Source organism: Hesperophylax consimilis, chromosome 29 (assembly GCF_061612785.1).
Source record: "Hesperophylax consimilis isolate HC1 chromosome 29, BYU_Hcon_1.0, whole genome shotgun sequence".
Taxonomy (NCBI): domain Eukaryota; kingdom Metazoa; phylum Arthropoda; class Insecta; order Trichoptera; family Limnephilidae; genus Hesperophylax; species Hesperophylax consimilis.
Genome location: NC_142864.1, coordinates 15,229,394 through 15,243,203, shown reverse-complemented (window position 1 = coordinate 15,243,203; position 13,810 = coordinate 15,229,394). Strand labels below are relative to the sequence as shown.

Here is a 13,810-nt window from a genome sequence, read left to right as displayed (position 1 = left end):
TTAAAGTTAAAACGAGTATTATGATTGTGTTCTAACCTGTTTCTATATAAGGGGTTATTTATGTGCTGAAATATAATTTTGTACCACAGAATTGCTCTCACTGAAAGAATTTTGAGACTCTGATAGAAGTATGGAATATTATGCCTTTTTTGTATAAACAACTTTAACATCAACGAGTTAAAACACGTCGGGTGAAACCCGTTGTTATATTCAGAGATGCACATATATTTTACAGTGGTTTCGAATCGAAGAAAGCACTACTTATTAGAATACTATGGGCACAGACGCACTAGTTGTATCATTGATTATTGGTATTTTTTTAAATGATAAACTAATGAGTTTATTTATTACACTGTTATACGTGGTGGAATTATATAGTATTAAAATAGAAAATAATTTTTTTTTAAACTTATTTCCACTTGTTTATTTTACCAGTACCGGTTTTGTCCTATTATGGACATCTTCAGGCTGGCAATTGAAATTAATCTAAAATTAATCTTCTGATCCTTTGTTGCAAACGTTAAGAGTTTTGACATCTCTATCTTTGTAGAAATAATTTTCGTTTTCTGGTAAATGCAAAATTATGTTCAATAGATCATAACCCCCCCCCACTTTTTGATTTGCCCAACTAAGGAGGTGTTCTTTTGTACAGTTTGATTCTTCTCTTCCGGATTGTCCTGCGTGGTATGCAGGAAAATTCATTATTTTATTTACTAAATTATCGATTATTCTACTATAGTGACCATTGTTATATTATTATTTCTTATTTATGACATATTAACCTTAAAGAACCATTGTAATTTAATAACCCAAACATATGTACCTACCTTGACATTGTGTACCTAATTTTGTATAAATTCTGTAACAAAAGAATTTCAATTGCCAGCCTGAAGATGTCCATAATAGGACGAAACCGGTACTGGTAAAATAAACAAGTGGAAATAAGTTAAAAAATGTTTTATTTTATATTTTAATGATAAACTAATGTTTTTAAGACAAGGTTTTTTATGCATAGCACAAAGGATAACAAATAATTATACGAAAAATTAATTACTCGCCTGAAATATATAAAATAAAGTTGGTTGTTTACAGGTGAAAAAATATATTAGGCATTAATTGTTGATTGAAGTATTAGTACATATTGAATTATTTGGCGTGTTGGAAATAAGCCGACGTAGCTCACTGATCCAGAGCACCTGACCCGACATCAGAAGGTGCGGGTTTAATTCTCGTCGGCGGCATTTATTTTTACTCGGGAGATATTTTCAATTTGTATGGATATTTAAGGCGACTAATTATTGCTTATAATAATTTGTTGCTTTAAAAAGGAAAGAGCATAAATGTTACTGTGTTTCAGTAATCTGTAGTAAAAAAAATTTTGTCTGCGTCATTTTCAGGCAAATATGATTTGTGATTTTCACGGCCAAAAGTATTATAGTGATTTATTTTTGGGGTATTATGCCGTGTTAGGGGCCGTTCAAGTATTATGTAAGCACTATAGGGGGGCAGGGGGGTCTTTGCTTTGCTTATTTTTGATGACATGGGGAGGTGGGGGGGTCGAGATAGTGATTATGTCAGCACTGCTCAGCAGTAGTTATTTTTTTTTACACATTGGCAACCCACACATTGTCTATGTTTGAAAACCGAATACATATTCGGGGATTCCCACAAATAATTAATACGTTTAGGAACTCGCTTGGTTTGTTTAAATGAATATTATGTGCATTAAAGTCCTCTATCCTAAGTCTATTTTAAAAGTGCTGCTTATAAATCAATAAAAAAACAGAATACATTAACAGAAAAATGCATATAGGTACCAATTTTTACGTAAGCATGGGGGGGGGGGTAAGAGCTTTGCTTACTTTTGGTGACAAGGGGGAAGAGGGGGTAAATAATTGTAATAAATCTGCTTACGTAATACTTGAACGGCCCCTTACCTCCTTCTATAACCGTCGTTACGGATATTATCGTGTCAATAATCACAGATCTGTAAAAATCCACCTACAAATAAATATGTTCACAATAAGTTTTACGTCAACACATCTCGTCATTTGCAGATAAACAGATTTCTTGTTAAATTAAAAACATATGAAGGTATATTTATGTAAAATGAAGAATCTTTTGAAACAAGAACCCAGCTACCTTTTACCAGGTAACAAAGATAATCATATGAAACCCCTGACTGCTCGCATTTTAACTCTATGCTGTACTCGTTATCATATTTCATTGTTTGCCATATACAAGAAAATATAATTCATTATAAGGTACATTTTCTTGTTAAGGAGAATCACTTTGATGGTTGATGTAAATAAGTATGTAACAAAGCTGTTTATTCTTGGAAATGGTATTTAAATTATGTTTAGCAATATTATTTGAGTACCTACTAGCGCCGACGAAGTTAAAATTAAAATTAAAAATCGAAAGGTATTCGTTTTTTTAAATGCACACGGCCGGGAATCGAACCCTGATCAACTGATAGGTGTGCGACTAGGCTATTAAACATTGTTAATTTATTAAAAATCTGGTCAAACTATTCGTTTTCTTAAATTTCATACAAAATAACAGTACAACACGAATATGTTATAAGGAAGTCGGAACACGTGTTCTTAAAAATAATAATAAGTTTGAATTTCGTCCGCATATTTATTCGGGCAAGGCCACTTGCGTTAAACACGTGCTCAGACATTTTCTGATTGACTAATATTTTATTAGCAATGTATCATGTTGTCACATTTTTAACAGTATTGATAAAAAAAACTGTACTCTTTTTTTCTCCGTGGTTATACAGGGTTTTCCAATAAGAGGTCTTATTTTGAATAGCCCACTATTTCGGTAGATGTTACTTTTGAATCTGTCATTTTTTGACATTTGACAAGTAGAAACTACGCCATTATTAAAAAAGGAACGATACACGCTTCAACAATGGATTTAAATTATAAAAATTCACTTGAGTGAATCAAATGCAAATCATCTTGAGTGATGAGGCCCATTTCCACCTCGATGGCTTCGTCAACAAGCAAAATTGTCGCCTCTGGGGTTCGGAAAACCCAAAAGTTATTGTTGAAAAGCCTTTCTATCCTCAACGTCTGACTGTTTGGTGCGGTTTATGGTCCGGCGGAGTCATTGGACCTTACTTTTTCGAAAATGAGGCTGGAGCAACAGTTACGGTGAATGGATTGCGCTATCGAGAGATGATTAATGATTTTTCATGGCCGGAATTGGATGGTATTGATCTGGACAACGTTCTCTGGATCCCCGGATCCTATGAGCTAACCGCTTCTCCACGGCGGTCGTCGAATTCAATTTAACTTCAATTGTAAATGGCATAATTCATGTAAGTTGTAAAATCTTTGTCGTAAAAAAATGACTTCTAAAAATCACCATAGTTAAAATAAATTAATCGAAATTTCCAACCGTTTTTTTTAATATCGTTTAGCGTCCTCACTAAAAGCAGCAAAAAACACGTTCAAACATTATTTAAAAAAAGAACACATCTTAAAGCCGCGTGAAAACGGCCAGGAACTCCGCTAAATCTAAATTAAGGCGTGATCGAGATTTTAATCGGTCGAGTGACCCACAGCACATAAAGCGGTATTACACGGGACCGGTCCTGTAATTTAGACGTTTCGGTTCCTATAATACACGCTTTATAATCATACTCTCTCGCTGGCCGGTGTGTGATTACGGACTTTATTTTTAGCAGTTCTGAGAATAGGTTTTTATTCTGATATTATTAGATTTGCGAACTTCGAGCTACAAGGTGGGGCAAAAGTAATGTCATAATTTGAGTGCGCCATAATTTTTGCAAATTTCTTCAAATGTCATTGTGCTTTGACATTTATGCTGTAGACAGATAGAGAAATAGTTCACAACAAATATTGGGGCAATACACACCTGACGAACGCGGAATTGTTGTTACTGCTTATTTGACCAATTTCCGGTCTGTTAATTAACGCAGGTGGGATAAAAGTAATGTCATAGTGTGAATTGGCTGCCATTTTGTTAGAAATGAAAAAAAAAATATTGGGCTCTGGACAGTTAGGACTCTGGTGTAGTATTCACATAAAAACGTCAATTGGGAACTGTTGCGGTTTGTCTAATACCAAAGCAGACTGAAGTGTGAACGTTCACTGAGCAGTGCGCACCCTTTAGTGGCGCCAAAGCAAACATTTGCACTGCCGGCAAATGAAAATCGCAGTGAATTTGAATGCACAAATACAAATAATTGCAGTTTCGTACAATGCATAGACTACATACTCGTATTTCATAGCGGGTAGATGTTAGGTAAATATTTTCAGATCTGATGATACTGTACGCAGTAACGGTCGGCTTAAAACTTTAAAAAATACATTTTTATTACACATAATAATTTTAAATATTTTAACACATTATGTGATTTGATTTTATGTGCAATTAATGGCATGCAAAAATTTATCTATATTTCAATTTTTTTTTATTTCAAAGAAAATTTACATTGGATTATACATTTTGAATGTTTTTTCAACCGCCATGCTACATTTTTATTACACATACTAATTTTAAATATTTTAACACATTATGTGATTTGATTTTATGTGCATTTAATGGCATGCAAAAATTTATCTATATATATATTTTTTTTAATTTCAAAGAAAATTTACATTGAATTATACATTTTGAACACAGACATATGAATATAATAGACGAAAAGTTAAGGACGAGGGGTAAAAACAAGAGTTGCGGGACGCAGAGAGGAAAGCTGACTGTGATTCGTCAATAAATCAATCTGACAGTAAATAGGCATCTCGCATTATAATATCACCATTTAGTTCTTAAAAGTAAAATCTGCTATTGAATGAATAGACATTTTTACATGGGAGCGCAAATTACTCGCCACGTTATGAACAAATTTGCGAAGTCCAAATTCGGCAAAATAAATTTCTTCTATTTTCAGAGTCGAATGTTTCGTTTACGTATTTAGTTAAGACACTTTTATAAATGTTCATAATTTACTTCCCAGCAACCAACCAGCTTTGTGTTCAGATGTATCTCGATGTGATAGTATATGTTTCTACAACTGATCCATATTATACGATGTGAATATGCTTAAAATAAAGTAAAATAATGCTTTTATATGGAATATAATACGACAATTGGGTTTATTCTCTTTTTCACATCTATTTTTACAAGTTTTCATAACACAAGTCACCATTTTGCCGTGTTATTTCGTAAAATGAACCGATGATGCCTCGACCATAGTTCGCACAAGAATGATGACGTCACGTTTTCTAAATTCACTTGAGGCCATACGCGAGCCCAGCCGGCTTCAATGGAACCGGTATGGGGAGTGGGGAATAATACGCTTTTAATCACTTATGGCAGGTCTACTAATATTCATATGTCTATGATTTTGAATGTTTTTTCAACCGCAATGCTACATTTTTATTACACATAATAATTTTAAATATTTTAACACATTATGTGATTTGATTTTATGTGCATTTAATGACATGCAATAATCTATCTATATTTTAATTTATTTTTTGTTATTTAAAAAAAATTTTACATTGGATTATACATTTTGAATGTTTTTTCAACCGCCATGCTAGGGATGCCCCTGTGTTATGGCGGGTGAAGTTTTTAATAATATTCATAATTGCTAGTAAATTATACAATTCCGATTCAGTTAGTATTTTATGTGATAAATAATGAATTAAACATTGACAAGTGCTATTTTTTTATGAATTAAGTCAATTAAGGAATGTGTGGAGGGAGATTATTGGGCTAAAGTGTAGAATGTATGCGTGTTGTAGTTGAAATATATTGCAGATGTTAGGATCCATAAGATATTTATGTTTTGAAAGTATGGAGTGGTTTTAAAATGGTTAAGTTATAAGTTTTTTAGGATATCAGGGAGAGAGTTGAAGGTTTTGGGAGCTTTTTTGGGAGCCAAGGTTTTGGGAGCCAAGGTTTTGGGAGCCAAGGTTTTGGGAGCCAAGGTTTTGGGAGCCAAGGTTTTGGGAAAGTTATACTTTTGCTAAGTAGGAAGAAACATTTTTTTATTTAAAATAAGCGGTAATTGGTTTGACTCCCCTGCAAATATAAATATAAATTATCATGTGCGTAGTAGACCAACTCGACTCATATATTATTGTAATAATACTGCCACTAATGCAGAACAAAATTCTTTAATATATCGCCTGCATAGATTAGGAAATGAATACTTTGATATCAATGCTGAAGGAAGTCTGTTATCATATAAAAGATGCATAATTTTTTTTTTATGTATCCAAGAATCTAAAGATAAGTATTTAAGCATACATTATTAGCAATGAGTGTGGGTGAACGATGTTTCATTCTAATAATGGTTCATGGTCCATCTGCCTTATTTCTATTATCTATCAGAGTCTCTAATACCATATAGCTGATATTCCTTCCAAGGATCTCAACGGAGTCTTTAATGGAGAGGATGCTTCCATCAAATTGTAGGTGAAATTGTAAAAGGCAGGTGAATTGTCTTTGTACTTACGAGGTTTAGGTACTTTGTACTGTCGTTCGGTTACCATACACTTCCAAGTCATACATTCTCACTCCTTACACCTCTTTCTTCGTTTTTTATCATTTTGGCACAAATAATTATGTGATTCATTGATATTGTGAAAACTTCAATCTGTAAAGTTCACCCGGGGACATCCCTACATCTCTAGCAAAGCTGGTGAATTAATACTAAAAAATGTATTTACTGTGCAAAATCTATAATTTAGTTATTTTCACGTTATTTAAATGTTTTCGCAATTGATCCCGCCTTATGATTGTCGCCTCGCCCGTTGATGTTTATTTTCAGTGGCGGTTCGTGATGTGCTCGAAGCAAACAATCATCGCTGTTGACTCATTCAGCCACAGTGCACAGGGAGTAGGGACGGTTGTCGCTCCGGCGCTCCCGGCTGCAGTGACGCGACCCACGGTGACAGTGACTTGTCACCCCCTGTGACAATCTCCATGCATATTGCAGTGGGCGTCAGCCAACCAGTGATTCCAAAAATGTTAGAATTGAAAACCAATTTTAAAATATCATAATTAAAAATACTAATTTTGATTGGGTATTGGGTAACTCGTATTTGCTTTGAATTTAAGTGTCATTTCCAAAATTGCAACTGATTGTGTGAAGAATTAATAAAGATAAAGTGCCTACCTATAATGTAATATTTTTTACAGAAAATTATTTTAACTGTCATTTTGATAATTTGAACTGATTTACAAAGAATTCAGACTATCCCGTGAATTTTAACGGGTCCGCACTAGTAATAATACTCTTTAGGGAATACTTAACAAAAGTAACAAACGTTTCAACGTAATAAACGTAATATTCCTCCCTCTTTCAACTTCACTCCTTTCTTTCCTAAAAAAGACCCTCCATACAGCATTGCCAAAAATTACCTGGCCCTGTGGGAAATAATTGTTTGGAGTTAACATAAAAAACCGCAAAATACCTATCAAACTTAACAAATTCAACAAACACAGCAAACGCAACAAACTTAACAGATCCAGCAAACACAGCAAACGCAACAAACTAAACAAATCCAACAAACACAGCAAACGCAACAAACGTAACAAACTTAGCAAATGCAACAAATACAGCAAACGCAACAAATGTATCAAACTTAACAAATGCAAGAAACACAACAAACGCAACAAATGTATCAAACTTAACAAATGCAACAACTACAGCAAACGCAACAAATGTATCAAAACTTAACAAATGCAACAAACACAGCAAACGCAACAAACTTAAGCAGCAAACGCAGCAAACGTATCAAACTTAAAAAATGCAACAAATACAGCAAACGCAACAAATGTATCAAACTTAACAAATGCAACAAACACAGCAAACGCAACAAATGTATCAAACTTAACAAATACAACAAATACAGCAAACGCAACAAATGTATCAAAACTTAACAAATGCAACAAACACAGTAAACTCAACGAACGTGATAAACGTAACTAACGTAATCTCTCTCGGCCTGTCAAATGCCACCTTTAAGCGAAAACGAAATAATGTTGAGACTTTTAAAAAAAATCTTCTCTCTTCGCTCAAGTTACAAAAGAAACAGAAAAATTTCCACCCGACATTCAAACTACTTGGCTTCACAGTTTAAGAAGCACGTCTTTGCAATGATCTGCCCTCTGATATGTACACGTGCCCTCTCCAATGCCACCTTCAACTCAAAACTAAATAAGTGGGTACTATCTATTCTGATTCCATCTCATCTGAACTCATTTTCTCTTACTCGCTCTCATCCCATTTCTTCTTCACTTGAAGACCATTTTTCTTACATTCACGTTGTGCTAAAAAAATGCTACGTCCCTCTTTTCTCACTGTAAATCTAGTTTGGTTGGAATAAAATTGTAACCAGAAAATAAGTCCTTTTATCTTTTCCTTATTAAAAATACTAATTTCGACTGTGTCTGTCTGTCTGTAACTCTGATTCAATAAACTTTGGAACTCGGATTTGCTTTGAATTTAAGTGTCTTTTTCAAAATTGGAACTGATTGTGTGAAAAAAATCAGACAAGCGATAAAGTAGGTTCCTACCTGAAGTATAATATTTTAACAGAAAATTATTTTAATTTTATTTTTCAAACTTAGAATTATAATGTCCCGTGATTTTTCACGAGTCTGCGCAAATGGTTTCAACAGATTGTACTTGAAATATTCACGAAAGATCTTTAGATATTATTTTTATTTATTGCATCTCACTATACATAAATCATATTTTTTCTCATAAAAATCAACCTCACTGGGAGCCAGTGGCGTTCGAGAGCGGACGTGTTTTAACCGCTCCAGTTTGTTTAATCCTTTCAGAAGGTTTCCCTTGTTAAGAGATCGCTGAAAAATGTTCAGCATCCGTGTTTTATATAGTGCTTACCTTCTTATTTCACGAAATGCGCGTAACTTCTACCGTTTAGCCGGAATTTGCAATTATTATAGCATTTCAAACCGATTAAATTTTGAAAGTGAACCTAGAACAAGGATTCTCAGTGCAGTCGAAGATTTTATACCTGACTCAAGTGTCAAGTGGTGTCGGGATTTACGGGACCTTTTCAACCGAGGATGTCTGCTTGGAGGACAGATAAGCCATATTTTGTTTAAAGTTTTTGTTTTTATTTTCTGTTTTTGTTTATGTATTTTGTTACAGATGACACACATAAACTTCACTTTGACTTTGGTTCAAGATTTTGTTTATGATAGCCTGCGATAAGCGAGCCCTAAGGGTCTGAGACAGAGGTGTGAAATCGTCGAATCACGACAATAGAAAGAATTTTTTTTTTTTTTTTTGCTGGATTTTATTTAGGTATTGGAGCCAGGAAGGAGTCTGAAAGGGTCGAGAGGATGCACAAGGTGGCATGAAAGGCTGGGAGGTGACTGGAGAGACTAGGGTAGACTAGGATGAGGTGATTTTGCACAGCGGTGCTGCCAAGGTCTTTTATCTATGTGAGGATGTTGTGTCGGCGCTCTTTATTGGCAGCAGACACATGTCAGCGCTATATTAGCGGCGGACACATGCCTGAGCGGATGACGAGCCTCGTGCTGGCACAGTTGGTGGACGGGGTAGTCTCTCTCCCTGCAGCAGCTGGTACAGTTCCTTCGCTACCTAGGACTCTTGCAGCAGAGTCTCCATCTTCTGTCTTTGTCGAGCGTCACAGCGGTGCTGCCAAGGTTTGTTGTCTATGTGAGGATGTTGTGTCGGCGCTCTTTATTGGCAGCAGACACATGTCAGCGCTATATTGGCGGCAGACACATACCTGAACGGATGACGAACCTCGTGCTGGCACAGTTGGTCTAAATAACAAATGTAGATCCTAGGAAATAAACTGTACAGCGCCCTTGAGGTGATTTTTCACAAAAACGGCGCTCTACAAATTATCCAATTATTATTATTATTATTATTAAGCCTATATCGATGTTAACAATTTACATTTGAGTGAAGCAAACATAGATTAATCACAAACATAAAGTAATACAACATACAAACACAAAATATTTCAAAAAGAAAGAAAAAAATGTGTATTAGATGAGTTACCAGATGGGTAATTTTACAGTATTTTGTAATAATATTTGAACCATGAAAAATCATTAGTCATTATTCCCAAGAAAAAACAAAGTAGATAATAAATACGGCTAGGGTGGCATTTAGTTTTTAGCAAATGGGACTTATATAAAAACTTATTATTTACAAAAAGACATTATGATCTTCCAAATCGTGCCCTGTCTTCTCTTGTGAAGCAGAAAAATTGTTGAATTGAATAGTATCTATATGGTACAACAAAATAACTTCTTGCCTAATTTTTTTTTTTTTGTGAATATTTCAAAGCTCTGTAGCTTATAGTTGAGATGATGTTGCGGCTGATAATAGTAGGCCTAGAAATTCGTGCATTTTATGACGCCGTAGCTCACCATTCCAAAGTTTTTCAGTTTATATGCTTTTTTATGCATTATAGTTGAGATGGATTCATATGTCCGTCACTCCGAGACACACTGACCCCCAGATTCCTACCCACCTCTCATATCTTTCTCCTTCCCAGAACTTCCTCTCCTTCCTTTCATTAAAAAACCCTCCACACAGCATACCCAAATAAATTATATTCCTCTGGACCTGCTGTGTGGAGTCTATATTGAAAAATTGATAATGTTGTGATAAATATGTGGCTAACATTTTGTTGAACTAAAACACTAATTAGACCAGTGCTTACGTACGCAGCCGAGACGTGGGTTCTAACTAAGAAGAATGAGCGAGCACTGAACGTTTTTGAAAGGAAAATTTTGAGGCGCATCTTCGGACCGGTTCTAGAAAATGGATTTTGGCGCAGACGTTATAACAATGAGCTCTATACTCTGTTTAAGGAGCTAAACGTCACAAAATTCATAAAACTGGGAAGACTTCGGTGGCTAGGTGATGTGGAGAGAATGACCGGGCATCAAGAACCAAAGTCCCTGCTGAGCTCAAGACCGATAGGGAGAAGGAGCCTGGGAAGGCCAAGGTTAAGATGGAGCGACAACGTCCTCAAAGATTTGTCTGCTTTGGAGCTTCGAAACTGGAGAGAGCTGGCGCGGGACCGAGATGAGTGGAGGAAGACTCTTGAGGAGGCCAAGCAAGACCCACCAGGGGTTGTAGAGCCAAAAGTGATGATGATGAAACCAGTTATGCATTTGATAGTCCGGAATTGCTTGCATTGATAAGCTTTCGGATTCCATTACGTAATACTAGGAGTAGGGTTTTATTTCAGTGCAGAAAAACGGGGCACAATCAAGAGAAACAAATACTTAAACACTAAACTTATTCAATTCTTTAGAATAATATTATTTCCACCTTAAAAACTTTGCTAGAAACTGTTTATAACCCCGTGCAACGCCGGGTACACCTTATAAACATTTACCAACAAGTTCAAAGGGTCTTTAAAGCACTTAAAGATATGAAGATAGACGGAATCACAGTTGTAATCTCCTTTCTGACTGGTAACAGCGATAGAAACATAAACAGGAGATTATGACGTATTTTTTAATCCGGATCGTGACCCCCAGGGCGGTGGGGTCGGGTTGGGGGTGGGGCGGTAGAGTAATACGCAAACAATACCGGCTAGACGGGAATTAGGCGTATCCATAACTGGGGAGGCGGGAGGCTTCAGGGGTGGTTTTGTAGGCAGTAACGGCGGGATGGAGAAAATTTCACTTCTCTTTTCTAGGATTATTTAGAATTTTTTTAATACCATCTACACTCTACAAGAGGTGCGCAGAGAAAACCTACAATACTGTCAATTTAAAACAATTACTGATATTGATATTGACATACCGATTTTATCGCATTCCTTCATGATATGTATTTAGAAAATCAAACGTTTTCTCGAATTCTGAGTGACGAATATTTAATCAGGATGCTGTCACTATTTTAACAGGATCATTTTTCTCCGTGTGACTCCTGAGGTTGCCTATGTCATATTACGGGTTGCTGTGTGGACACTATTTTCAAAAAAATTAAGGAGTATACTCAGTTCATAGAGATGTCCGTGTTGCGGTAAGGAAGAAACGTCAATAGCGTAATAAGTTAGGCGTATCCATTGGTGAGAGGGTAGGATTTTTTGTGGGTGGTTGTGCAGACAGCAACGCCCGTAAACAATAGAAACAAGGGAAATAGGCCATGAACCATTTTTAGTATGAATCCAAGTGTCGTCAACAGCATTCACCCATACTACTATAAATCGCATCTACTCACAGCAGCGCCCCGCCTTTATTTCTACCTTAACACCTTCTTCTTTCGTATGGTGGGGACATCTAGGTCTGCGAGCCATTCTAGAGCCTCAGGCGTCGCCATGTGAACCTCATCAATCCCGCCGGGGAATGAATGGAGCGGGCATTCGTTGACCACATGTTCGGTGGTCTGCACCGCACCACATTCACACATCGCCGACTCTTTAAGGCCCCATCTGTGCATCATGTGGGCACAGCGGCTATGGGAGCACCTTAACCTATTAAACCAACGCGTATCTTTCATTGGTTCCGCCGTTCTGATAGTTCGTGCAGTTTAGTCGTAGCTTAGCGATCACTGATTTTGACTTCACCACTGATTTTCTACGGTTTACTTTGCGGCAAACAGAAGTTACGTTAATTCCAGCTAAAATAATCATCGAAATTTTCACTACGCCAGACCATCACAATCTGCTCAATAAATTGTCTTTGTTATTAAGGCGATGCCATATGTAGTAATGCACAAGTCTTTTTATATCCCAAGAAAAAAAATAATGTAAAGGTCTATGAAAACTGCTTTAAAGTTCAAAATCTCCTACTTACGAACCCATTTTCGGTTATGATTTTATTGTATAATGTGGCAAATTAAGTTATTTATAAAATGATCGAAAAAATATTAAATATTTATGCCTGAACATCCACAAAATAAAATAAAAGGCACTTTTTGGCCATGTTTTTTTCTTGCATAAATCAAAACAGGCGGATGGTGTTAAGCGGGAATTTAAACCTTATCGCCATCTACGTAAGGGTTGTTATCGATAGCGGCTCAATTTAAAATATTACACGACGTAGTGCATCGCCTTAAGATAAATACATTGACCTTCAAATAAAAAATTAGAAAAATCTTTCGCAAATTTTATGAGATTGCCTTTGTGAACATTCTAACAGTTTTGCTAGTTAATGAAATTCCTATCTTACTACGAACCGCCACTGTACGTGGGGTGGAGGTGATTTTTTCAATACGTCTCGTCACAGTAATAAGTGGTTGCTGATCCGTAAATACATAACTGAATAAGTGATGAGACATAATGAGAGAAATAATGTTTAAAAATCTTTTTCGCTCCAGATTTAAGGGAAAATGACTTTATTCAGAGAAAAATTGCGATCTCTTTGAATTATGCCTATCTGGAAATGATTTTATCGTCTCAGTTGAATAAAAATGTCAGTCAGTATTATTTATATCATTTATTCAGTTTGCTGAGTATATTTTTTTTTTGCATTTTTAATTTGATGTTTGAAACATTGAACCTAATATTTTCGCAGTATTGGAGGTGAAATAACATTATCTTTCTCTTCTTCAATTTCAAGATGAAAGGCCTATTACCCAATTAAATAAGGACAAAGGTAGAAAGATGAAAGTAGGATATTAAATTGATGGAGAATTGAAAGTAGTAAGTAGGTGCTCTAATTAAATACGGAGCAAGCAGTTCATAGGGGAATCTCTAAAATAAGTGGCCATAGGGCAAATTTAACCGCAGGTCTGTCGAATACAGTCCTTTTATATAACTGTTACATGTTTAACTAATTT

The 13,810-nt window shown here is 35.6% G+C and overlaps 1 protein-coding gene across 1 annotated transcript in view; it reads left to right on the top strand.

The window, feature by feature from the left end:
• LOC149409902 (latrophilin Cirl-like) overlaps window positions 1–13,810 on the top strand; it is an 847,643-nt gene that overhangs the window by 53,873 nt on the left and 779,960 nt on the right. The window lies entirely within an intron of this gene.